Source organism: Vanellus vanellus (assembly GCF_965231255.1).
Source record: "Vanellus vanellus genome assembly, chromosome: 1".
Classification (NCBI taxonomy): domain Eukaryota; kingdom Metazoa; phylum Chordata; class Aves; order Charadriiformes; family Charadriidae; genus Vanellus; species Vanellus vanellus.
The window spans coordinates 190,306,723-190,333,075 of NC_138905.1; the positions used below are offsets into that span (position 1 = coordinate 190,306,723).

At 46.1% G+C, this 26,353-nt stretch overlaps 1 protein-coding gene across 1 annotated transcript in view; it reads right to left on the bottom strand.

Moving 5' to 3' along the window:
- Positions 1 to 5,867, bottom strand: part of LCP1 (lymphocyte cytosolic protein 1) — a 30,171-nt gene extending 24,304 nt beyond the window's left edge. The window contains exon 1 of the mRNA XM_082498319.1: positions 5,744 to 5,867. The gene's annotated coding sequence lies outside the window, so the exon portion shown is untranslated. The remainder of the gene's footprint in view (positions 1 to 5,743) is intronic.
- Positions 5,868 to 26,353: the final 20,486 nt, after the last annotated feature.

A 26,353-nucleotide genomic window follows, 5' to 3' on the forward strand; every position in this document is an offset into this window, starting at 1 on the left:
AAAAAAGCAAATTTCATGGAGCAACATAACATTTCACAAACACATATTTAAGTTGTTAGGAATGACTTAACTATGAATTTGGTGCTGAGAAAGTTGAATAAATTACTAATATTTACTCACTTTTTACCATCAGAGCTTTATTTTGTCAAAGCACTAGTACTGTGTCAATAATACGATCACCCCTCTCTCTAGTTGTTGCAGAGTGATCAGATAAAGGATTGCTTGTTTGTTGACTGTCATATATGAATTTCCCTATTTCCTTTGCTATCTTCTCTTCAAACTTGTTTATTTTTTCTGAAAGTGATGAAACGAGAGGCGCTTGCTGTTGCAAAACGTATCTGTTAGTGTTGCACGGAGCAGTGTAAGACTGTGTCCCTCTCCCCACACAAAACTCTGCCTTTTACGTTATCAGAGCTCACAGCTCCAGTTCCTTTTCTTTTCTCTTTCTTGTCTCATCCACAAATTCAATTTCCAAATGACCGCCTTTCCGTAAGGGTTGGGGAATACTCTTTTCTGCATTAGCCTTTCATTCCTAGCTGATATCAAAGAGGCGCCACCAGCAATCCTCCCCCAGCGCACAGCCCGCCCCGGACAATGCCACCAGCAGGCAGGAACAAGAAAAGCGGCCTCAGATTTGTGCAGAAACTCCTGTGATAGATCTGAAGCGTCTTACAGGCAGGAAAAAATATAAGGGAAAAGGGAGTATCTTGAGCATATTTGATCTTTGTCCCATACTTCTTGCACGTTTGGGGCCCTCCTCATTCCTGGTCACTCATCAGAATATCCCTGATAGGATATTCCTCCCCAGAAATATTTCTCTCTACCTTTCTCTCATAAGGTCCCACACGTTAAGTCCACATATCTGTATGCATTTCTTTTCAAATTGTGTGTCTCAGTCAGCTGTTTTTCTACAGTATGGAAGGGTTGAGGAGGAGACAAGAAAAGACAAGATTTATGACTTAGGCTCTGATAAATATTTTCCTTCTGGAGTGAAGTTTTTGTCATTTTTGTTCTCACTAAGGGGTGAGAAAAAGAGAAATTATTCAGAGGATCTCATGTTGAAAGAAGAATCAATGCTATAACCACAACAGTGTGGCCTAGAAGTTCCTCAATTTTAAAGTTTCAGCTTGTGCTTATCAGCAAAAAAATTAAACTAAAATGCAACGGGCAAAACCATGTTCTTGGCAGTCAGCCAAACACATTCTTTTGCATAATCCAGAATAATTTATCTCCCAATTAAAATTCATATTTTCAGCACACTTGCTATTATCATGTTTCTCTCGTGCGTATTTATCGCTATCTCTTGTTATTCTTACAGTTCTGATCAAAATAACGCGCTCTTATTCCTGCTCTACCGGGGTGATCCACAGAGCGCCCACAGTGAAGCAGGAGAGCAGCATTAACGCTAAATTTCCCCACCCTTACTGCCAGTTTGGAGCAGTGACAATTTGCAGCGATGGCTCTGGGGTATCCAGCCATCTCAGACAAGCCAACAATCCCATCCACGCCCCCTGTTCTTGTTTGGCATCACAGCTTCCAGGCAGATTACGGGCTCATTTTGTGATAGTTTCTTTTTCCTGCTGAATGATGCAAGGTAAAAACTAGAATCCATATGTCTCTTCCTTGCTGGTGAGTTACTCAGCTAGCCAGCGACTCACCCTGACTGACAGCATCGGCAAATACCATCAGGTTTTAAAACATTTGTCAATTAGATGCATCTCTTGCACAACTTTGAAAAGCATTGAAGAAGCATGAAGAATTGCAGCATCTTTGAACAGGTGAGGAGGTTCATAAAAAAAAAAGTTAATTTTTCAAGCTGTGCACTTGGAGGTATTAAATAGCTATAGATACACACATGGATAAGAGCTTTTTCTCATTTCCTCAGAGGTGCTGAGTTAAATTTTAAATCCTAAAGTAGACAGGAACATACTTGGCTCTATTAGCAACGTGAACTTGGATATTACGGTACCTTCAGTCTGGGTGGGATCTTGCTGTCTACATCGGCATACAAAATACAGAGAGGAGCCTTTCTGAAGTTAATGCAAATGGTTCCTCCCTTGTACGTGATGAAGACTCACAGTTTAGCCCGCAATAAGTGACACTGTCTACCTCAAAGGCATTTTAAAAGAGGGGTGCCTGCAACAGCAAAATCTCATGGTATGTGCAGGCACTGAAATTGTCAAGCTGTTGCACTTCACATATTTTATTTTGTATACAATTTGGAGAAACACAGAGAAAAGACATTTATTGCTGTTCAGAAAGCAACACGGTGATGCCCATGAGTTATTTTCTTAATGTTCCATTTTATAAAGGACCTTATTTGTCAATGCGTTGCCTGAGTCCTAAATCAAATACAAGTCAACGGGGCTCAGGAAGGGAAAATCCACAAAGTATGCAGAGAAATGGAGATCTCTTTCCAATATACCACTCAGTGACAGGGAGTGCTAATCCTTCAAGGAAATTAAGACATTGAAGAAGCAGACCTGTGAACCCATAAATACTTTCCTTATGTGTCTTTTGTGTGTCAGATACATCCTACCAGGGAGACAGTATATATGCGTATATTATTTTTCAATCAAAGTCTGTAGCATTTTTTTAAAAAAAGAAAAAACAGATCCAGTATACTACGTTTTTGTTGGATCACTTATGTTTTCCATCCCTTTACCGACAAAACCTAGTTAGCTTTTAAGTGAAAATATTTTCCCATAGGAAATGCTCTCAAATGCTTCCCAGTGATTTTTTTTTCTTCTTTTTTCATTTTTTTTTTTTTCTGAAGGTGGTTTTCAAATCAAGCCAAATTGACAAACATCTTTAGTCATTCAGCAGATGTCCTATTTGGCAAGGAAAGCTCTGCCCCACCCAGTTCCACCTTTGCTAAATAGCGTGGGGGAAGAGGAGAGCATCTACAGGGGCTGCCTTGGATACAGGTACGAGGAGTTACCCAACTCCCGTCCCATCATGACCGGGGTGACAGATGGGACACAAAACCCTGGGGCAGACAGATAGAAGCCTCTGTTCCTATTCCTGTGAGGTAGTCATCGTACTGCAGCCCCATGGCAGAAGGTCAGGTCACGAAGTACTGACTCAATCCCAAATGTCCTGCGGAAGCCCAATATCTGATATAGGAAAAGGAGAACATAGCCTGTGTTTCCAGCTTATTAGCAGGAAAACAGTTCCTCTGTGCATGGAAAATATTAAAAACATGTACCAGCTGTAAAAAGGAGGTGGATATATTATTTTTAGATACAAATGTGTATTTGCATTTGACTGATTCCACCTGGATTTTTTAATATGCTGCTGTTGCTCCCATGCTGTGAGCCGTATTCTGTCCTCCGTTTTGCAGGACTCCTCACCGAGTTCAGCAGGCATTCACAGGGGCTTAGCAAGCCCCTGAGTGATCAGGCCCTTCCATCCACCAAACCAGACCAGTGAATGGAGAGCACATCTCAACGTAGCCCTCCTTATGGGCTGTCCTGCTGCTTGGGACCCCCTCTTCCAGTGGTGCCACGCTGGGAGCTGTAGAGTCTGAGCGTGCAACAGGGAACCAAAGCAGGGACTGGAGCAGCAGGAGGCACATTCCTCTCATGACCCTTTCTTCTGAAGAGTAATTTGGCCTTATGGTGTGGTCCCTGAGCCCCCACTGCTGGGTATCCCCCTCCGTGGGCGCTGCCTCCATGTCTGGGACACCCCTCTCGTCTCACCCCAGGGGCGGCGATTTATTTCCCATCCTACAGCTTTCCCCTTTGATAACTGCAAAGATGCACAGAGCGACCAATGCAGAGCCCCTTACTCCCTCTTGCAGCACAGCTGGTTTCAGTATCCTAAATGCTGTTTCAGGTTTTTTTCATAAATATTTTTCATTTTGATAAATATTTTATGTCTTGTATCAGCATTTCACTGGAGTCTGCTGTTTTGCATGAAAGGGCTAAGAGTATGAAAATCAGTTACATTTCTGAATGCACTGTACTCTCCTGATCTCCCCCATCTCCTTCCTTCCCCTCTACTCAACCTCTTTCTAAAGTTCTTTCACACTTTAGAAAAGAGCGTATGGTGATGACTTTTACTGTAGGATTTCTATCAAGACAGCTCTGCTCCATGCTGCACAGCTGAGTTTTAAGCTGCTCATGACTGAAATCAGAAGGAAACAGGATCAAAAAAAGCCTTGGTAGCATAACACAGCATGATGGAGTGCACGGTATATTCTGTGAGCAGGGAGATAGAAGCAACACCACTACGCTGCTTTAAGTATAATGAGTTTCATATAAGATCCCAAACATTTTAAATCATAACAGTATTCAGTCCAAACCTTTACTTGATTTCAATTGAGGAAGCAGATTCAAAACCAGTAACAGAATAGCTTCTTTTGATGTATTGTGTGAGCACTGTCCCAGGCTTCTGAGCAGAGTAAATCCAGACCTTGTTGGTCAAGACTGAAGCAGAAATCCCCACTCTCATTACCAGCAGTCAGGCACGTAGTTCCCAGTCCCTCCTGGCTCTAGCATCCTTCCTGCATGGAGTTTCCCACCACAGAGGGGGTTTCCACATCTCCCATCCCCTCAGAAGAGTTTGTCCAGCCCCATCCCTAAGTCCCTGCAGACCCTCTGGCCCCATCTCGGGAGGGCAAACTGCTCCCGTGTGACGAGCAAGAGGGGAGGAAGGTGATACATGCTGGAGTTTCTCAACACGAGAGGTTTCAGGGCATGATCTACTGTTATCAAGACAATCAAACAGCCATCTGCTGAGCACCCATCTGCGCTTCTGATGGCACAATCTCGTCTGCCATTTGCTAGAGATCATCTTCACTTGATATCTGCAGCAGCGAGGGGTCAGCCAGACAATGCTGTCTGTGGCTTTGGCTACACTAACAAAGACCTAACAAAGGTCCCATTTGTTTGGAAAGTCAAGTTACTCACAGGCTTAAGGGTCAGTTGTACAGTGTTCAAACCAAGTGCACATGCTGAGGAAATCACTGTCTGACAAAACCAGCAATTTACTGCTCCTACAGAGCAAAAAGCTAAGCCCAAAGGCTCCTGTTCACAATACTACTGCTTAAAATGTCTGTAGACCTTTGCAAGTCATAGCTCATCTACAGCCTGAGCTGAAATCCTAAAGAAGACAAGGGACAATCCTGACCAGCTTCAACAGTCAAGATCTTAAAAGGCAAATACAATGTTAGGACCACCACATATCACCGTTTTGAAAGCAGAAGTCGCCACTACAATCAGGCTCCTTCATGAATCAGTTTGATTTATTCTCTGGAGAGTAAAATTACATTTATAAAAGCCTAGTATGAATGTCCTAACAGGCAGCAGAGTGTATTGTAAACAATACGGGCCAAAATACATCCGCTTTATGAATCAGTGTTTTTCATCACGGGAATTAGAATTACCCTCTTAACAGGGATTCACTCTGCAATCTAAATAATGGCTTCTTATTTTATCGCTCCCTGCCAAACTAATGAAATGCCAGCAAATGCAAATTCAAAGACTACCGCTCTACTCAGTCCGAGACCACCACTCTACTCAGTCCAAGACCACTCTGCCCAATTAAATCCATCAAACACTTCCCTGAAGGTCAGTAGAAGCGCCATGCACAAGACAATTGGAAAACGTTTCACGCTAATACAGAACCTGCACTGCTTTTTCATGGTGACCACAATTTCCTGTGCAGTTAAACTGCTGGTACGCGCAATGAGGGCGGCTTGCTAAAAAAAAAAAAAAAACAGCAGGTGCTGTGATCTTACCTCCCGGACTCAAGCAGTGGGTCCAAACTGCCGGAACAACTGCTCGACAGCTGCAAATCCAATAGAAAGGGAGAAGTTCTTTTTTTAAAAAAAAAAAGAATAATAAAACTTTTTGTAGGCTGGGGAGCTGTGAAGTAGTATGTCGAAACAGGCTGCTGCGTGACTATGAAAATCTTCCTTTTCTGCAGAGCAACTAGTCAAGCCCAAGACTGCAAGCCCAAGACTGAGCCCAGAGAGGGAAGTGACTGGTGACAAAACGTCATAGTGAAATAGATTTTGTCTTTATAAGGAAATCTACCCTTCTCTGGTCTCCCTTTGCACCTCGTTACTCCTACAATAGGGCCACTGGTGTGTACCACTTCCTCTCAGTTTTACCCCTCTTCGGTTCCGTTCTCTCTCACTAAGCACATGCACGCACGCACACACGCACAAAACACCTTCTCTCTTTGGCAATTAAAAGCAGCCACATTTTAGACTTGCAGAATAACACAGTCTGCAGTACTACCCCACGCTCAACGCAGGGCTGGCTGCAAAGTCCGTCTGGGGCACTCGGTGCGGTGTCTTTAGGGACAGAAACTCCTCAGCATCTCTGAGCAACCTCTGCCAACGTTTGACTGTCCTCACTGTGAAAACTTTTTTCCCTTGCGTGTGGTTGGAATTCCCCTTCATGCAACTTGTGATCTTTTTATTCTCAGTGCGCACCTCTGACAAAAGGCTGGCTCCATCTTCTCTCTAAGCTCTGATTAGGTAAGTGTAGACACCAAGAAGATCCCTCACAGCACTCTCCTCCCCAGGCTGAACAAGTCCAGCCCTCTCCGCCTCGTGTGCTCCAGCCCGCGACCATCCTGGTGGCTCTCTAGAGTTTGTCAGAGCCCTTCTTGTACAGGGGAGCCTCAAACAGGACAACGTGCTCCTCATGTGGCCTCACAACTGACACCAATTTCAAGGACATGTTTTCCAGGTACACTGAGGGTCAAGTGTAAAAGTGCTTGATGGATGCAAATTTTAGCCGTCTTTCAATCCTGATGACGCAGTGTTGCAGAAGCCTGAACAGAACTGAAAACACAGCATCAATAGATAAAAGTGATTCATCAGTCCCATGGGGATTTTAAGAAATGTCCTGCCTTAACAGCAAAATTCCCTCCACTTTCCACCGGCATAGAATCATACTTCAGCTTTTTTAACAACTTGTGTTCTTTTACCTCTGAAAACAAGCAGATGAAAAAATTACCAAACTGGATTACTTTGATGAATCATAGAATCATAGAATCAGTGAGGTTGGAAGGGACCTTTAAGATCATCAAGTCCAACCATTAACCTACCCTGATAAAAACACCACCACTCCTAAACCATGTCCCTAAGCACCTCATCTACCCTTTTCTTAAACACCTCCAGGGATGGTGAATCCACCACCTCTCTGGGCAGCTTATTCCAATGTTTAATAACCCTTTCAGTGAAAAAATGCTTCCTAATATCCAATCTAAACCTGCCCTGACATAACTTGAACCCGTTTCCTCTCGTCCTATCACTTGTCGCCAGGGAGAAGAGGTCAGCTCCCATCTCTCTAAAACCTCCTTTCAGGTAGTTGTAGAGGGTGAAAAAGCTGTCATTCACAATTAATCAGACCAGCTGGACCATCAGCTACATGCTGATGTACAGACGTTCAGGAAAACCTTCTTATGAACAAATCCCCATAGTTAAGAGCCATCCTTGAAGCACGTGTACATTCGCTGTATTCAGAGTTACATTGAAACATGTTCCAGGCATTTTTGATGACTTCCTTCTATTAGAGAAATACCGCCCCTATGATATTTTGTTATTTGATAGCCTGTGCCGCGGCTCCTCTTCTTGTTTTTCCAGGATATTTACCATCAGCCTGATGGTTTGCCCCAACTTTTTTTCTTACAGACCTTTTACCTTTTCCAAATCCTTAATTATTTCTATTGCTCTCCACGAGATATCCTTGAATGCTGCAATACCTTTTCTGAGATAGAGAAGAGGGCACCAAATGGATGCATGCCTTAAATCTAACATTTTACTTGCACAGGAAAACTAGGGGTGAGTGTTTCCTTATCAGAGATGTTTGCTAAGCACTCTTAATATCTCTCTTGAGTTATTATAGCTTACGCAGAAGGTAGGTGAAGGACTCAGATTTTCCATCCTAGCATATGATATTTTATATTCGTCTCACTTAGACTGAGCTTAATACTGTGTCCTTAAGTACTTAACTACTTAAGTAGTCTTTATACGTAACCCCAGCTGAAGTCCTGTCATGACAACGCACTATTTAACTTCTGCACTGTGCATCCTTGAAGCATCACACAAATAACAATTGTATTGGGCAGCATTGAAATACATTTAACTGCTATGGTGCAATAGTTAACTCCTGCCTGTAGCTGGTTACCTTCTACCTGTGTGATACTCGCTTGTGGTATTGCTGACAAAGTACGATTATATGACCGTGATCTCCTAATGTAATTTCTTACACGGGGCAGGATACTGCAGGCAATAATTATAGTATCAATTCCCTAGAAGTGTGTTGAATCGTAACTCTTCAATATAAATAGCTTTGTATTTTGCAATAAAGTATGCTTACAGTTAGCAACAGACTAGCTGCTGGGATGATAGGAGGTACTGTGACACTGAGTTAAATGTCCATTACTGTCTCGCATTGGAAAAATAATACACTTGACCTACAGCTTCAGTCTTAGGGCCAAAATCCCAACGCAGCTACTTTGAGTTTTACTCGCACGGAAGGCAGAAGAGTTAGAGAGGGGTGTTCCTCCACTTACAAGCAAAGACGTTAGGAAACAGCTAAGATGATTGTCTACAAATTAAGTACCATAAATTAACATGCACGGTGTCTAATCACTCACAGAGGGAGGACTATAATTACAACCAGACCATGCCCCTGAGCCACAGCTGAACAGGTCAGAAACAATCCTTTCCCCCTCTGTTGTCACCACTTCAGAAGCCTTGCCCCTTATCGTCCCTGTGCCTGAAGGACCCATCTTTCCACGCACCTTTTGCAACGCCGACACGCTCATCCTGCTGCCCGCGCAACGCAGCCACACTTCGCTGCAGGTCAGCCAGACCGTGTCACCGCAGGCTTCAAACCCGTCCTCGGCTTTTCTCCTCCTCTCCCTCAGCCTCAGCTCTCTTCTGCCTCTGCGTCAGCCCCGCAGCTCTGAGCGGCAGCGCAGGTTCACTCCCGCCTCTTCGCTTGCCGAGGGGCTCTCACCTTCCTCCCCATCACCCCCGGCTGCCTCAGGGAGACTTAGGAAGGGCAGTGACCGCCCGCTTTCTCCTGTCATCAAACTCGGATATATCTCAGCAAGGTAAGCGGTAACCCAAAAAGCCTGCAGGAAACTTTGATCCCATTTCCATCAACGAATGGGAATTATATTCGGAGGAACTGGGGCATCTGCCTAGGAAGAGGTAGAGCAGCTTCATCTTACTTGGCAGCATTGTGTTCTGGCAGCCCGGAGGGGGTGTGCAGGGGTCCCCAAACAACGAGGGAGTTGGGGTCTCCTATAGGTCACCAGCTTCCTCGCGGGGAAAGGGTACCTAGGGAAGGGTATTCCCGTGGTGGCTTTTCGGGCACAACTACCTCTTGGCTTTTGCGTTTGTAACTTCCCACTGCCATCTCCCAAGATCTTTGCCTTCCTGCAGGCTGCTTTTGCTTCAGGGAACGAGTTTCTCCAAAAGCTATTATTTTGCAAAATCACATTCCTATAATTCAATGCCTTCCTTGCCACTGCTGATACAGTCACGGGTCGTGGACATGTCCTCCACCCAAGAACATACACGAGATGGGAAGGCCGTGGTGGGGAGCAGAGCGGGGACGGCAGCACAGATCTTCCAAGCTGACAGCAGAAGCTTCCTGCGGACCTTGCAAAGTATCTCTGTTTTAATGACAGCACAATTTTAAATGAACCCTTTGAGGGGAACCTCCTGGCCCATGAAAAACTAGGGCAAAGCAAAATTAATGACAATTATTTAAAAGTGATCTCATTTAAACAAATAATATCTTGCTCTTATATAAGTACGGAGGACCCGATCTAATTCCCACTACAGTTTGATGCGATCTGAATCACAGCTGTTTTCCGTGTGACCCTGTTCTTGTTCCTATTAAAGTCAGTGACGCTTCCTGCAGCCGCTCGTGATTTAGGCACTGAAATGACTGCCTCGTTTCTGAAAATGGACCCTGAGAACTTAAATGCTGTTGAAAGGTAAATGAGTCCTTGTAAAGCAGGAGTCATTTACTCTGATGGCTTGTGCTCAGGTGGGGGGAGGTAATCTGACCCACTGCTGGGACTGTCTATGTTAGCGATGTATTCCGAAATACCACGTGTGATCTCTGCAGGAGAGAGATTAATAAAGACTGGGGGCTTTGCAGAATGCATGTGAAAATAATACCTTTCAAGCTGTAGTACTCCTGCCTTACATCTGCAAGAAAAAGCCTTGAGAATGCAAAGCAACAGTGGGTGATCCCGTTGAACCTGTCACAACCTGGATACAGGGGTCTTTTCGTGTGGAATCATGATACAACAAGATCATCTCACCCAGGGTCTCAATCTGTTCATGCAGGAAGGATTGCGGCAGACCTACCCCTGCAGGGCTTCACCTCCAGCTGGAGTCTGCCACCGTGCTCTCCCTCCCTGAGACATGGGATCTCCGACCCCCGTACAACCACCACCCTCCACACCAGGACCCACCGACCCCCCATGGACCTCTTGTGTCGGCATTCCCAGCGGTGCCCTGGGAGCCAGAGGAAGAGGGAGAAGGTAGCGTGGAGGGTGACAGCCCATGCCTACACAGGCATGAAGAAAATGAAGGGAAACCTCTGTCGCACAGTAGAGCTGGTAACCTCCAGTGCCAATCAGCAAAAAGGCATTGACACTTGGGCAGGGAGGGGACATCTAGGTTTGTATACTGGCAAGTCTAGAGACAGAGACATGTAAAAAGAAGTACTCTTATACTGAAAAGTGTGGTTTTGGTGGGGTAATTCTGAGAAGCTGTGGCTCTCCAAACCTCACCCTTTCCCCTGGAGCTGGGCACAGGAATGGCCAAGAGGATAACGTCCCGTTACACCTAAGCTGGGAGACTGGTGTATGATTTTACTTGCTTGTGCAGCTTTTGGTTTCCAAACCCTTAACTCTGAAAACCTGTCTTTGAGTCTTCTAAGGAAATCTTTATTTTGGTTCCATTGGCATGCTGTCTTATTTAGGAATCAAGATGAGCCACAAAGATCAAATAATCTATGAGTAGACTGTTTCCACAAAGCAAAGCAAAAGATCACTCCTAAGCAAGGGCTACAAACTACAACCAACCTAGAAAGATTTACACTCCCCAAAACGTATGTGCAGGGGCCTAGGACAGAACAGTGCCTGCTGGCAGAGGAGGACATGGGGCAACGGTCAGTCTCTGATCTTGGAGCAGGTTGTTGCCTCAGCAGAAGGAGCCACAAACAAAAAGCAGATAGCTCTGAGGCCGTGGATGAACTTCAGGCTGTCAGACTTGGTACCAAAGTCCCACAGTCATTTGCTTCAAAGAGTTCTCCTGCACTGAAGTGACCGAGTGTGTCTGAACGTTTTCCTGATGGCCCAGTCCCAGGCCCTCGCAGTAAGAGCTTAGCCTTACTTAAAAGGCCTACGGAACAAGATTAATTTCCTGCAAGCAGGCTGAACTTTGAAGGAGAGGCATTTAAGCAAGTGAAAAATGAAATAGCAGGGGAAAAAAAACCCCAAACAACCAACCTGTAAAATGAAAGCAATGATAAATAAATAACATGAAAGTGTACACCCCACTACAAATTTAATAGGCTACACCCAGCCGTGAATTATTGAGCAGAACCATCCATTTGCTGCAATGGGGAGTATTAGTGAAATATTAATAACGGTGCATGAGCTAACCTTAGTTTTCACTTGGGGTGGGGGAGCAAAGAAGAGGTTGGGAAAGCCTGGCCACTGTTAACTGACCAAGTGGCCATGGCCGGTAGCCTCCTCCCAGGGCCAACTGCCACAGGAGGGGGGCACATGCTCTTGGCTCTCCCAGGAAAGCCCCCAACTCCTACCTCTCAAGCAGCAGCTTTGCCAGCTGATAAACCCATTTCCAGAAGGATACAGGTCTAGAAGTGTCATTCACAGGGGCTGTTGCAACAATACTGGCTCTCACGTTTTGGGGTGGTTTTTTTCACTACTACGAAGACTGGAGTCTTGGTTAGACCCTGACTCGGCCCAAAATTTGTTTTCTAGCTGTTCTGTTTTTCTTTCAGGAAATATTTAACCTTTGTGATGGGGGGATATATATGAAAACATGACTTCCGTGGCTCTGCTGGCCAGAGGCTTACAGGAGTAAAAAGCTTGGAGAAACAGATGGGAAAAATGTTTTATTTTTAATTATAATAATTATGGCAGGGATTTTTTTATTGCAAAGCTGGGAGGAAACAAAGTCATGATTTTTGAGAATGTGGATCTGGTGAAAGCTGTCACATAGTTAACCAACCGTCTCATTTATCTGTTATGCTTACAGCCTCAATCTCACTCAATTTTTGGTGAGAAAACTGTAGGTGTCTTTGGCACGGTAGCAAAATGGGCATCCCCAGCCCCCTCCCCTGACCACTACATGGGTGCAGGGCTCCGCCATGTGCCCAGGGTGGCTGTCACACCAAAGATAAAGCACTTCTGCTGGGAAACCCGGGCACTGCCATCCCACCACCAGAATTTCAAGTACCTGCCTTCTGCTGCAAACTGGGGTGATGCCAGGAAAAAAAACAAAAACCAAAAACCAAAAAAACCCCAAACCCAAACACAATTAAAAATGAAGCTGCTCTCCTGAACAAATTCTCCACAGGGGGCTTTTTGCCAAGCAAAGAATAACTCAATTTGCTTTGCATCCAGACAGAAATCTCCGCACAGACACCTGTAGGACTGAACAAAATGTCATGTGCGTGCAGGCACGCTCGCATACGTACCTTCTTGTATACGCTATCATTATGTGCTGATTTATATGTTTTTAAATGTTGGAAATTTTAACCTTCTAGTCTGTTTGCTTTGCTTTTAGCTTACTTCCCCTCCCCCCCGCCCCAGCTTCTTTAAAAGCTGTATTCCTGCATCTCTTCCTCTCTTTTTGGCATGTCTCCCTTTATTCTCTCATTTTCCCTTGGCACATTTTTGATATTTTTTCCCTTTCTCCCTCTACTTCTTGCCATTTCCTCACTCCCCGACTCCTGCCTTAGCAGTTTCTGCTCGCTCATGCTGATGTGGTGCTCTTCCGCCGGCATTCTTCATAATATTTCAAAGGGTATTCAGCTCAGAAGCCCCACTTCTTTTTGCAGCCTTTCACCTGCATTTTCCAAGCCTGGGGGTCAACGGATTGAAATTCTGCACAGAAACTGCTGCTCAGAAACCCGTACAAGCAGTTATTAGTTCCTTGTTGGGAGGGGAAGTTTGCTTCTCCTAGGAGGAACTTGCTGTCTTTCTACAGCACATCCAAAAAAATAATTTAAAAAAAAAATCTCAGTACAGAATGTGGAGCGCAAATGCCTGAACTGAGGGGGTTTCGTTTCCAGCCTCGCTGGGGCTGTGTTTGCAGAGCCGGCTCTGCTTCTGGCTCGGCATTGGGGGACTCATCACCCTCCTGCAGATGAAGGATGAAAGCCAGCGGTAAGGCTGATGGTGTGCTGCGCTGGGTGATGGCCTTTAACTCAGAAGGAACATGTCCTGCATTGACTGAAGCTGCAGAAAGACAAAAAAAGATTGGGTGGGGTTTTCTTCGTGGAGGCATTAGTACAGATATTAAACACAGGAGGTATCTGAGGTCAGGCTTGCTGCGAAGGTCCTGAATCCAACACACTCTTACCTGGTGCATCTCTATTTTTGGAAAAGGAACATGTACAAGGCCACCCTCTTTGCTGACTAACATAGTCCCAGTAACGTTTTTACACGGTGATTAAGAAAACCTCTGAGTCAGAGCTTGTATCTTGGATGAATCCTTTCCATGACATAAGTAAACTGACAAACATGAGGGGAAAAGGCTTGGGAAGGGGGAGACATTTCTGCCCCTCTCTGCATGCTAGCAATAGTGAACACCGACTACAGCTGGTCTTAGCTGTAATTCTGCATCAGCCCAAATCCCATAAAAACCCAGTTATGATTCCTTCATGTTTCCAGTATCAGCTTTACTTGTCTCAAATAAGCACAAGCAAGCTTTGCTTTGCATGTTTTTTTCATCTTGCTGGTCAGACGCCTTCCTGTCCTAGTGGTTGGCACTGGTACCTCTTGGAAGCTCAGCTGAGATAAGGTTGAAGAGATGTGGATATTCTCTGCGAGACAATTGAAGGCTATTCATCCAAAGAGACGTTCCTATTCTGGAAGTCTATATAGAGCAGTAGCCGGACTTTGGCAGTAACAGTGGCCAAGATTGAGAGGCTTGCACATCTGCACAAAAGTTTGAGGCAGCCCGGACAAGTTTTAGAAAACAATGTATTTAGCACCTGACTAAAACATGGTCAGGAAGACCCTCTATATTGGAATAGTTAAGTTAGCAAACATACGGAAAAAAGCAAAAAAGAAAACTAGACATTAATTTTGCTGACTGATTAAAGTGAAAAACCTTTGAGGGAACACAGAGAGACGGAAGATCCACCACTAGAAAGCAAACGCCAAGAGTGAAGTGTCAGATGCATATCAGGTGGCATGAGTTTGCTCACACAGATGCTGCTTGGGTTGTTACCAGTGGGTACCGCACAGGAGCTGCCTGCACTGCTAGAAAACGGGCAGACCACATCCTCAGGCAAGCAGAGAAGCTTCTCATCTCCTCAGCCTCACTTAGCTGATCCATTTTCTGTGCTGCTGTGGCCAATGCACACTGAAAGCTAACGAGGCAAAGTCATCAGGTGCGTTTTCAAATTTCAGAAGGCTCAAAAGAGCCCCTAAACAGCTCTTCTTGAAAAGGAGCGTGAAATTTCAGCTCTTGAGTGTTATCTAAAGGACAGATAAACTTGAAACATTAATTGCTCTTTTGACACAGTATTCAAGAGGCACGGGGGAAACTGAAATGTTAAACAATTCAGTAGCAAATGAAAATTCTGCTATTGTATTGATCTTGTGCATGTGTTTGTCAGTGGTGTCAGGAATTTAGAAACGGAGGCCTTCTGCAGGGCAGAGCCAGGAGACAAGCCCTGAGCTATCCGAGTGATGCACACCAGTAACCCCAGCAAGTGCCCTCTTTGCTCTCAACAGATCATGGGAAAAGAACTCTTCCAGGCAGCTGTATCCCCCGCATAAACAGCCCAAGGAGCAATAGTGTTCAGCCATATTCAGCTCTGCATCCCACTAAGTAAACTTACAGACCACGGCATCCACGCAGGCCACCTGCACATCAACAGTGAGGTCCGTTTTCGCAGGCACCTACTGACCTGTAAGGAGCAAGAACATACAGCCTGTCCCCTAAACTGAAACCCCCTAAAGGAACAGTGTCACTACTCCTGCTCCTGGCTGGCTTTGCTGCCCAGTTTCCTTCCCTCACTGTATAGCTGAGCCAATGAGCAGGACAGCTTTGGAGATGGTCTCAAGCAGATGCCTTTAGCCCCTTCTTGGATATTTATCAGTGCCTCATACAATGAATGGCGAACTCCATCACCTCCGAGCTCAGGTGTTGCCAAGCAGCAAGGGGCATAGACCCCTGAACACATTCAAGATGAAGGAAACCTCTGCAGATGATACCACAGGCCAGCTTACGTTTTGACTGGAAGTGGGCAACCGGCCGGTATGGACAACTGAGGCATGGCCAGCAGCCCCTCCGTCACTCCCCCTGGCCAGACAGCTGAAGCTGTGCCAAGGACATGCCACAGGCGCACAGGGAGCCTGGGGCTGGGATTGCCCCGGTGAGCTGGTACCTGTCCTACAGCAGCAGGAGGGAAAGGGGAAAGCAGGTGGTCCAGGGACTGGAGGAGGATGGAGCCACAGTGGCTTCCCAAACAGCTGCAAACCATTCGTGGAAGCTTATTCTCTGCCTCAGTCTCCCCTACACCCCCCACATGGGCTAACTGAGGGTGCACAAAGGAGGGATGGGCACCAGGAATATCACCTGAGCAGTAGGATTTCTTGGTGCACCATCAGTATGAGATGATTTTGTCCCACAGCTCTAACGTCCCACGGTGCTGGCAGCATTTTGCATGCTCCGTAGGCTCAAGGACTGAGCCAAAGAGGCTGCAAAGTCAGTCCTCTGCAGATCTCCACAGGCAGCAGTATCAAAACATCCACCCTGGGGTTGCCAATCCTGTTCTCCTGGGCAGGTTCCCACTGAAGCTGGCAGCAAATAGGTGGCTGGCAAGCACTGCCATGGGCAGTTTGTACAGACTGGCCATGGAGTCCATGCCAAAACTCAGGACCAGGTACCATAAGCCATGTTACTGTCCAGGGATGAAAATGGCCTCAGTCACTGTGAATGCTGGCCAGAAACCATCTTCTTCAGCACCTCAAGTTTGCATAGAGAGATGGGTAACACAGCCAGGAAATTTTCTTCCAGAATGCCCCTGAGTGCCCAGCTATTTTTCCCTTCGCATCTTTGTGTCTTCTTTGTTCCTAGGGCTGGTTTCTACAAGAGCTTCTGGAGCCCCCAGGCACTGTGGTTCCAGGAGTGAAAAAAGACAAAGGATAAGAAAGAAAGCGTGCTCAAAGGGCTTGCACTATCCCGGGTGAGACAGAGAGAAACATATCACAGACAGACAGAAGGATGTTTTGCTCTACCACCATCATTCAGAGAGCTGCAAAGGGTCGAAGGAGAAGAAAGCAGGAGCATCTCCAGTTTTTATTTCAATCCCCTTTGCGAGCCAGGGCTGAAGGACAGGCACACAGGAGAGGTGGAATGAGACAGAGATAAAAGATTAGCACAAACCACCAAATAGCTCAAGGGAAAGAGGGTTCAGTGTTAAGAGTGGCAGGAGCAGTCCACCCGCTGGTTAAACTTGCTTTGGCTGGTTTAATGCTCCTTCAGGCAGTTCTTTGTCTTTTTCCACAGAGTGAGTTATGAGCTTCACATGAGCAGCAATGAGTTTCCTACGTGACAGTAACTCTAAATCATTTTGTAAGCATCGGTGTGGAAAGTATCTAAGTTTTAGGCATAACAAAATATGTTCTTCAGCTCTTCACAGCACTGCGTATTACCTGAGTAGCGCGTAATGAAATACCCGTTTTAGCTGTCAGAAACACTGGACAGCCAAATTATAGCAGAGCCAGGCAAAGATCTCCCACTGAAGAAAATCCCACCAGTTTGCCTGGTCCTTCTCCCTCCTCTGCACGTGAGCTGTTCCTGCAACTGCAAGAGGAAGAAAAACTGGGGGGTCCTTCTGATGGCCTGCAACCATCCCCTACAAACCAACCTACTCCTGACTCATTTCACAGAGAAGTAAGACCCACCGTGCTCCTGTGCAGCACACTGATATCGTAAGTGCATCCTCAACTGGACGCCGCAGGTTCTGACTTGCAAATCCTATTTAAACAAGAGGGTTCTCAGGTGCCTTTGCAAAGATGAGGTTTAGTTCAGCCTGTTTACATTTCCTCAGTAGTTGCAGCCGTATGTTGTAATCTCTGTTTCCTCCATGGAAACCTTGCTTTTTAAAAATATGCGTATTTCCACACCCCAGTGAGATTTCGGTACTGTGGGCTTGTTCGACTTAAAGCTCAGGGACACCTGCATTTCTGGCCAAGGCTGCGTGAATGAGGCACCGGGAGGAGAGCTGGCATGTGAACTACTACCATGCTCCAGCTACTCTATGCCCAAGGGTATGTTCCAGCAATGAATGCAAGAGGTGTCGACTCATGAATGAGAGAAAATACTGTACATTTAGTAAAATCCTGTGTACCAGCTGCTCTGCAGCCTCCTCACAAAGCTTTGTGGTCTCCGTTCCTTCCCAGCACACAGGTATCTGCAGCCACAAACCACAGCTTTTACTAAGAGCCATCTTTTCAGCAGGTCTTCCTACCTGCCCTGGCAAAATAAATGAGCATTTACAGAAAGGCTGTGTGCTTCTGTCCAAAATTTCTGCGACAAACCACCCACCTGGGCCAATGCAGGAGAGTACTCAAATCCCACCCCAAGAAAGCCTCTGAGAGGAAGGATGAGAGGATAAATACACAGCAGATACATGGCGGTCACAGCCTAAGAGGATACCTCTCTTGCAGCTGTTAGGATTTCTGGTTACCATTGGTTGCACAAACCCATTTAACTAAGGGTGTGTAGACACTGAAGGCAGAGTAGTGCAGAAATACCTGAGTTTGCTTAAAGAAGCTAGCTCAAATGTTGGTAGCAACCAAGCTGCCACTGACCAACGTATTCGACATCTCTTATTTAAAAAAAAGATGTTTTTTTAATATATATATCTGAGGGAGATCTCCCATGGTTTGAAATAGTGGTCTAACCATTGGACAGTCCTTCCTCTTCTGACTTTCTGCTTGTCTATGAGGGGCATGTAATTGTGAAAGTAGATGTTGATGAAGTCTGGACATTGGGATGCAAATGAGAACAAAGGCGAATGCATGGGCACTCCCAGCTTTGCAGCAGGGGTTATGTGAAAATCCGTGTAAAATGCCAGTCCTCACCTGAGGGCTGCTTTTGAATTGGCTTGAAAAACTGTTTTCTCACCTATGTGTGTAGCATCCGCACAAAAGTACTGGGGCTCACTGGTATATCACAGCATTAAGACTGCATTGCTTTTTTAACTGAATGAACACTCCAAATGAAAAGAAGACAGGGGAAGGGTGGTATTTCTTAAAAAAAAAAAAAAAGTTATTAATATTAACAAGTATTTTGATTTTGATTCCTTCTGATACTAGAAATCAGATGTAAAATGTGTCAGTTATCCTGTTGGTGGTGGGTCTAAAGGATCTTTCATTTTCCTTCTCTGATTGACTATTAGTCCCTTTCTCATTTTCTCGGAAGTCCGTCTCCTTTTGTATCTCTTTTTAGAGCTACCAGCAATCTCTCTGAGGCAAACAGACAACATAACAACTCTGTTTGCAATATAGAAATAAAGAAAGTGATTACTCCTTCATCCTCTACAGCATTCACCATCGTCAAAACGCAAAATGTGCAAAACGTTATTTCCTCTTTGCAAGACTTTTTGAAAATTCTTTGTCCCAAATGCTCTGTGTATATTGACAACCCCAGTACTACCTAAAGCCCAACAACTTTTGCAAATATCAGGCTTCCTACTGACGTGCATATTCAAAGGCAGTTTCTTTTTTAAGAGTTTATGGTTGGTGTCAGTTCTGAGAAACACACTCTCATGAGCATGGGAGACCTTCGGCGGCCGATGACCCCACCTCATCAGGAAAGGAGTAGCACAGTGTCACTTCCTCAGCCCCAGTGTCCCTTCGCGCCATCTCTCCATGTGATGTCTATGTTATTACTGCACCACTTCACAGACAGCAGATGCCCACAGGCTTAGCACTTGATGGCACCACAGGTCTCTCCCACCAGGTTCGGGAGAGCCTGTTCCCACACTTAGAGGTGGCTTCTTTACGGGGACAACCGCACCAGACAGCTTGGCAAGGCATTTATTTGGCTTTGGGTACCTGGTGAGGAGGATGTTTTCCTCTGATTCTTGGTCTTTTTAGCAAGGGGAGCTTGTCCAAGCTAGGAGTTACTCTGCCAAGCTTTACAGCGGAGCAGTTGGTGAGGAACCCCCTGATGAGCGGGGTCCAAGCAGATGGGAAAGCACGCTCATGGAGAAATGGCAAGGTGGATATTTTAAAACAGAGTTGTCAGAGAAACTAAGGGTGTTGTGTTTTGTTTTTTTTTTTTAAAGAACGCATAAACTACTTCATTTTAATTCACGGGCAAAACCAAATGTTCTGACATTGTTGCTCATTGTGTGTCCCTGCTCACACTTCCTGTGCTCATCACAGTTCTGATTAACTTCACTCATTAAAGCTAAGCTGATGAAGCTTACATGCAAAAGACCTCACTGTGCCTGCAAAATGTAATTCAAGCTATTTCCACTTATGTTGTCTGGTCTTTGCTGTTTTCTCTGACCCTGAGTGGAACTGGGTGACCTTTGAGATCCAGAACCTGAGGACTTCCACAAACTTCTAGTCTGCAGGTCTTTCAGAAAGCCTGGATGCATCCTCTTCCCTGGGACCTTAAGGAGTACAGTACAGCTTTCTGACGGTAGCTGCTCAGCACTTTCCAGAGACTGCTCTATTTTTTTTTCATGTCTTAAACTGGGTAATCTGGAACCTAAGTTTTATTTTGAAAACTCTGACCTGGATACACAGGTGAAAAAACTGAGGAGCAAAGTCATGACACCTGCCTGTATATCAAGACAGCAAACCTATGGGGAGGGCAAGAAGAGAAAAATAGTCTGCCAAAGCTAACTAATTGGAGCCAGTTACATTCTCAAGACTTTATAACCAATACTTCATGATGAAAATCTCACAAACTGAATTTCGTATTTCTCTTTACAGAATGTCAGGCAAGCAAGGCAAGCAAGGACTGTGTACAAAACAACAGGGCATAAACGCTAGAAAAGTTTGCTGACACTTAGGAGTACAGATGCTTTTGAATTTAAAAGCCGGGTAAAAGTTCTATAGATTGTAAAGAGACTTTTATACACAGCATAAATTGTTTATTTTCTTGTAAATGCAAAGAAGCATTTGTCTGTAAGGCACACTGAAATCTCATCTTTTGAGTTCTTCCCATAAGCAACAGAATAAAAATTATATTGACAACTTCCTAGAGTCAATCATTCAGAAGATTGTTTATATAAAAATTAGAGAATGTTCTTATGTATCTTTACATAATCATGAAACAAAGTTGTTTCTAAAGACATTATTTTTAGGTATGAGTGTGATTCAGTGATTTAGTTTGAGACTTCAGCTTAAACGCAGACACTGAAGTTTGCATTTTTCCTTGTCATTTAATATGATGACCATATAAAACTATTATCAATCAAACAAACAAACAGCTGTAACTCTGTCTTTTTTTCAGATTTTTTTTTTCCACTCAATTCCACTCTTACCCGGCACACTGGCTCCCTTTTACCAGTACACACAAGAAAATTATACTTTTTCTATATTTTTTTTTCTGCCCTGAGAGAGACAGGCAATTCAGTCCCAACATGGCAACAAGCATTTGTAAGAAGTTAACAAAACTGCTTTTATTTCAGGGTTAGGCAACATATCAGCACGGTGACAGGAACTGTAATGAGGAAAGAAATTTCACTTTGATGAGAAACGCGGCTATTTCTGCTTACAGGAACAAAAACATTTTGTAAAATACTCAGGTCTCTGAAACAAATATTTCTTTGCTGCAGTTTCACGGTGCCTTTTCTTTGGGGAAATCAGTTCCAGAAATGACAGTGACCTCCTTTTCCAAAAACTTTTGGACTCGCTGATTTAAGTGTGATGTGAAAGACATGGGCTGCCTCTCTGCTGTCCCAGATACTTCCACACTACAGTTTTAACCATGCTTTTGCATCCCAGTTTGTACCCAGTTTACATGGGCTGAGAAGAAAGGACCGTGGGTATGTTGGCTGGAAGGGACCTCCAGAGTTCATCTACCCAAATCTCATGCTCAGTGGGTTACATTAAAATGCAGTGCTGCAAGGAAGGAAACTTTTCTGATGTAAAAGCATACGTGCTTACTTAGCTCATATGTATGGGTTTCCCCAGCTAAACCGGTCCACTTTCTGCAGGATGAGGGCTTGCAAGAACAAAATGAAATGTGTTGACCTTCTTTCGAGATTTTCTTTTAAGAAGAAAACCCTACAAAACAACTTCAGTGGCTTCCTGAAACAGTAGTAGTCAAGGGCGTACCTTCACAGTCTAATAAAGGTCTATTAGCACTAAAGCATCACAACAGGAGAGTAAACATTGAAGGTTCAACAATGAAAACCAACACAGATAAATAAATTTTAAACTAGGGAAATATGTTAAATGTTGATTCAGAATAAAACTCTAAAAAAAAAAAAAAAGTATAAGGAAGATCACAATAGAAACAGATTAACTATGACTAAAGCAGATTATAAAATAAATTAGGTTTATTCAAAACGCTGATTAAATGGACTAGCTATCTTCCCATAAGAGAAAAGGAAATTGGACTAGCTGTCTTCCCCTAAGTGAAAAGGAAATGAATGCACTGTAAATATTAAAGGTCACCAGGTCACTAGGTAGGGTAGGAAGGAAAAGAGGAAGCCTACAGACTGCAGACATTTACACGGGGAGTATTCCCCTCCCCTGAGCATCCGACTCAGGCTCCTAAGCCTGCACGCAGCAGGACCAACTTCAGGGCTCCTGAGAGCCGGCTGGGTCGGGGGCTCTGCTCGAGCACTCTCCAGAGGGTCTCTGCCCACAGGCAGCACAGGGAGAGCCTGAAAAAAGCAAAATACCAAGACAAAAGAAGCAGATGTTTTCTTTGCAGAGCCCACCATCAATTTAGAAATCCATCCCTCAGGTCCACCTTGTAATGCTATTACCAATTTGTGAATTTTCCTGTTGTGAGCTCCCTATGACGCCAATACTAAAAAGGTCAGTAGGAGGACTAACAGCATGGTCCTAGCCTCTTCTTGATGAAAATCGTTCCATTTTTGGTAACCCACACTGTTACAATTGGTACGTATTTCATCCAGCCCTCAAAACTGAATTGTGGATTCTCTAATAACAAGGAAGACACTATAATTTCTAATGAATTACTGTATTTTCATGAGAAAAACCTGCAGGTTATCTGTAAAATAAATAAATACATAAATAAATAAGTCTGGTTATTTAGCAATAGTACAGGTTACATATGTACATGCAGAGGAGCAGAAGACGTTTATCTCCATCCCTGGAGGTGTTTAAGGCCAGGCTGGATGGGGCTTTGAGCAACCTGGTCTAGTGGGAGGTGTCCCTGCCCATGGCAGGGGGGTTGGAATATGATGATCTTCAAGGTCCCTTCCAACCCAAACCATTCTATGATTCTATGATCTCCAAGTTCCTCCTCATGATCTCCCAGTATGTGTTTCCAACACAATCCTGCCTATGGTTCCTCGCTGTTCCTTTCTTTGATTTTGCACGGATGATTGGAAGTACATGAGTTTTCCGAGGACTTACTTTTTTAACAAGGGCTACCTGAAGTGTGCGTTGCACATGGAAAAATTCAAGAATTGCAGGTCTGTCATAGAGATGGTGATGGGATGCGAGAGAGAAAGCATTAAGGGTGAGGAAGCACCACGTGATGTGGTGGCGTGGGAAAGGGACTTTCATCTGAGTTTCATCTTGTTTTCTAACTCAGGAACAACACGAATAGCGTATTCTGTTTCTAGACTGCCACTGTTGCTGGCCTTCTCACTCACAATTAGTATGTCTTAACAATTGTTAAAGGAATAGAGAGGGCAATTTTGCAAGCAGCTGTTGAAAGCACCATCCAACCAGTCACCCAAGACAGATCACCAACGGAGACCAGTGCCAGACACTGCTGGGGATCTGGGTCATAGTCCCTCCCATGTGTCTTGTCACACCAGACACCCGCTCAGATGGCTGTGCCACCACCCAACTGCTGTCACGGCCCCTGCCACTGCCACGGGAAGGGCCTGGAACAGAAAACGGAAAAAGGCTCTTTCCCCAAAGGCTCTTTTCCCACTAGGGAAATCTCACACAAGCCTTTCAGTGAGATGGAGTTTTAAGCACAGCTCTTGTAACCGTCTTTTATACTGAAACAAAAAAAGATAGGCCTTGACCTTGCAAACACAAAGGCCACCTTATTCCTCTCATCTGAAAGGAGGAAAAACCCCAATCCCACTGAAGCCTGGAGAAGTTTTTCCAGGAGCCCCGATGAGAGCAAAATTTCATGCCACTCACAGAATCCAGGATGCGAAACCTCCTTGGGAGAGGAAGCCTAAATCACACTCTGGTTTTCGAAAAGTAGGATTTTCAGCCTGGGGTCCACATACTACCTAGCACTGGCCCATACAGACATACAGACACCACAGCAGAGCCAGGAGACAGCCCTGCAGGAAAGGCTTCCCCTGCCACCCCCACCAGCGGGTACCTGGCAGAAGGACCTGGCCAAGCCCAAGCGCAGTACCATCACCTGCTGTACCTGGGCCAACCTGATGTCCCACCTGACAAACACTTTGGCTTCATGCATGTTGGCGAAACTACTAACCCTGTGGAAATCAGTGCTCCAGTGAAGAAAAATTTAAAATTTTGGCAAAGGTTTGTTGGATTACCCCTATTATCAGTCATAAAATTCCACATTTACCTCCAAGGGAAGACTGCAACACAGTATTTTGTTGTCAATGGCATGAACATATGCAAAATATTTCAGCAGGAGGATTTTGGTATCCTGTGGGTATCTTTCTAGCCTTCCTCAGGGTGTCATCTTCAGTGCACTTTTCTACATCTGATCAGGGAACTCGGAGTGTGTCTGGGCTCCCAGGTCTGGATGCTCACCCTGGTCACACCCTAACTCCAACACCAAAGGCAGGCATGAACACCCCAATTCTGCCTCCCACGGAAAGGGGTGCCTGGGTGGCAAGTCAGGTGTCCCACGGGCCCTGAGCACCACGCAGCAGGTGGCCGCACCACGGTAGAGGTGCAACCGTCTCTACCATGCAAGGACGGTGACACCAGAGGTCCTGCCCAAACAAGCTCACAGCCTAATGAGGGAGAGCTCACGATTTCGCATGGCGTGCATGTAATGTGTATTCCTTCCTTGTGACGTTTTACTTTGAATCTCGCACCGCTAAGCACAAAAGCCAATGATAAAATAAATCACTCGGGCACAGTATTGATTCTTGAATGACCATTACATAAAAAAATGTAAATGGTTTGGCATGTTACATAAGTAATTCCCCTCCAGCATCTATAATGCACGTTGCAGCCATACCTTTAATTACATTTACGTGGTTTCTTTTGAGGAAAGACATCCCAATTTTTCCCCTCAGCCTATTCCACTCACTTTACGCAGTGGAGTATGTGCAAAAGAAGAGCAGAAGCAGAGGCAAGAGAGGGAAATTGATTGCTGCCAGCCTGGGAGGGAAACGGTAACCTTGCAGGCAGGGGACAAACAGCAGAGTCATCTGCAACATGCAAACCAGCTTCTTCATTTCCATAGTGAGGCAAAGGAAATGCCCTTCAGAAATTCTCAAAACTATTACCGCTATAAAGAAGTTGCCTTTAGCGGGACCCTGTGGACAAAAAGGAATTTCAAAAATAAATACTACGATTAAACGTATCAGCTAAGCAGTTTTTGACACAGAAAACGGTGCTGGGTGGTCAGCGTTCACGTAGCCCAGACACAGACTCCTCATCGGTCCCTAAATGCAACCTAATGAGACCATTTTCAGCTAACGGAGATGCTAAAACTGCCTCCACGCGGGTGTCCCACCCCTCCCTGTCCTGCCCAGTCCCCCTCTCTGCCCCGTTCCACATTCCTAAATCGGCTCACAGCAGACTTCACACCCAGTCGAGATCAACCGGGCTTTGCTTGAACCGGGACTGCAGTGCCGGCTCTATTTCTGAAATTAATTCCATTTCCCAGACTAATTTGCAGCGGTTTGGCTCCGCTCGACCCAGTCTGCGTTAAGAAGCACCGGGTTTCCACCCGCCAGCCCCGTCCCGCCAGCGGCCCCGCAGCCGAGTCGGCCGGAGCGTGAAACCAAAAGCAGCCGAGCCCCGTTTCCAGCTCCCCCCCCCCCGGCCGAGGATGCACGTTTACCCGTGCACGGCCCCGCACCGGCACACACTCTCCCAGCCCGACCCCCGTGCTGAGCCCCGCCGCCGGGGCTCCCGCACCGCTCCCCGCAGCCTCACCGCCCGCTCTCCCCGGCCCCCTTTGAACTTTTTTGCACGGGGGTGGTGTGTGTGTCTGGGGGAAATAATAACGATAATGAATAATAGAGAGCAGTTACCAGCGAGGAGCGGCGCTGCAACAGGCGCTGCCGGGCGGGCGGGATGCCGCAGACCCCCCCCCTCCGCCGCCGCGCCGGACTCTGCCGCGCCGGGCGGCACCGCCTGGGCCACGCCTCCCTGTCATGTGGGCACGCCCTCTCTCCGTATGACCACGCCCCCGCCCTATGACCATCCTCGCCGTATGGTCACGCCCCCCCGCCCTATGGCCACGCCTCCTACCGTATGGTTGCGCCCCCATCCTCTGGCCACGCCCTCCGCGTGGTCACGCCCCCTTTCGCCTGGCTCCGCGCGCCGCAGTAACGGCGGGGCTGTGAGGCGTCGCTTTCAACGGCTGCCGCTGCGGCGGGAGAGCCCCAGTGCGGCCGGGGAGGGTGAGAGGGGCGCCCCTGGTTGCCCCAAACCCTCCTCGGGGCTGCGGTGGCCTTACACCAGGGCGGGGGACTCCTGGCCGCTACCCGGCAAGGCTCGGCTCCCGGCGGCCTGTGACTGAGGGGGGCCGGCGCCGCCCCCGGGGAGGGAGGATGGTGGATTTCCTGGGGGTCTTGGCCCAGAGAGCGCCTCAGCTCCCAGCCTGAAGGCCAACAGCTGGGTGCCCGCAGCAGCCTGTCAGGGATGGGCAGGAATGGATGATTCAAAGCTGGAAAGCTGCCCAGCAGAAAAGGACCTGGGGGTATTGGCCAACAGCCGGCTGAATGTGAGCCAGCAGTGTGCC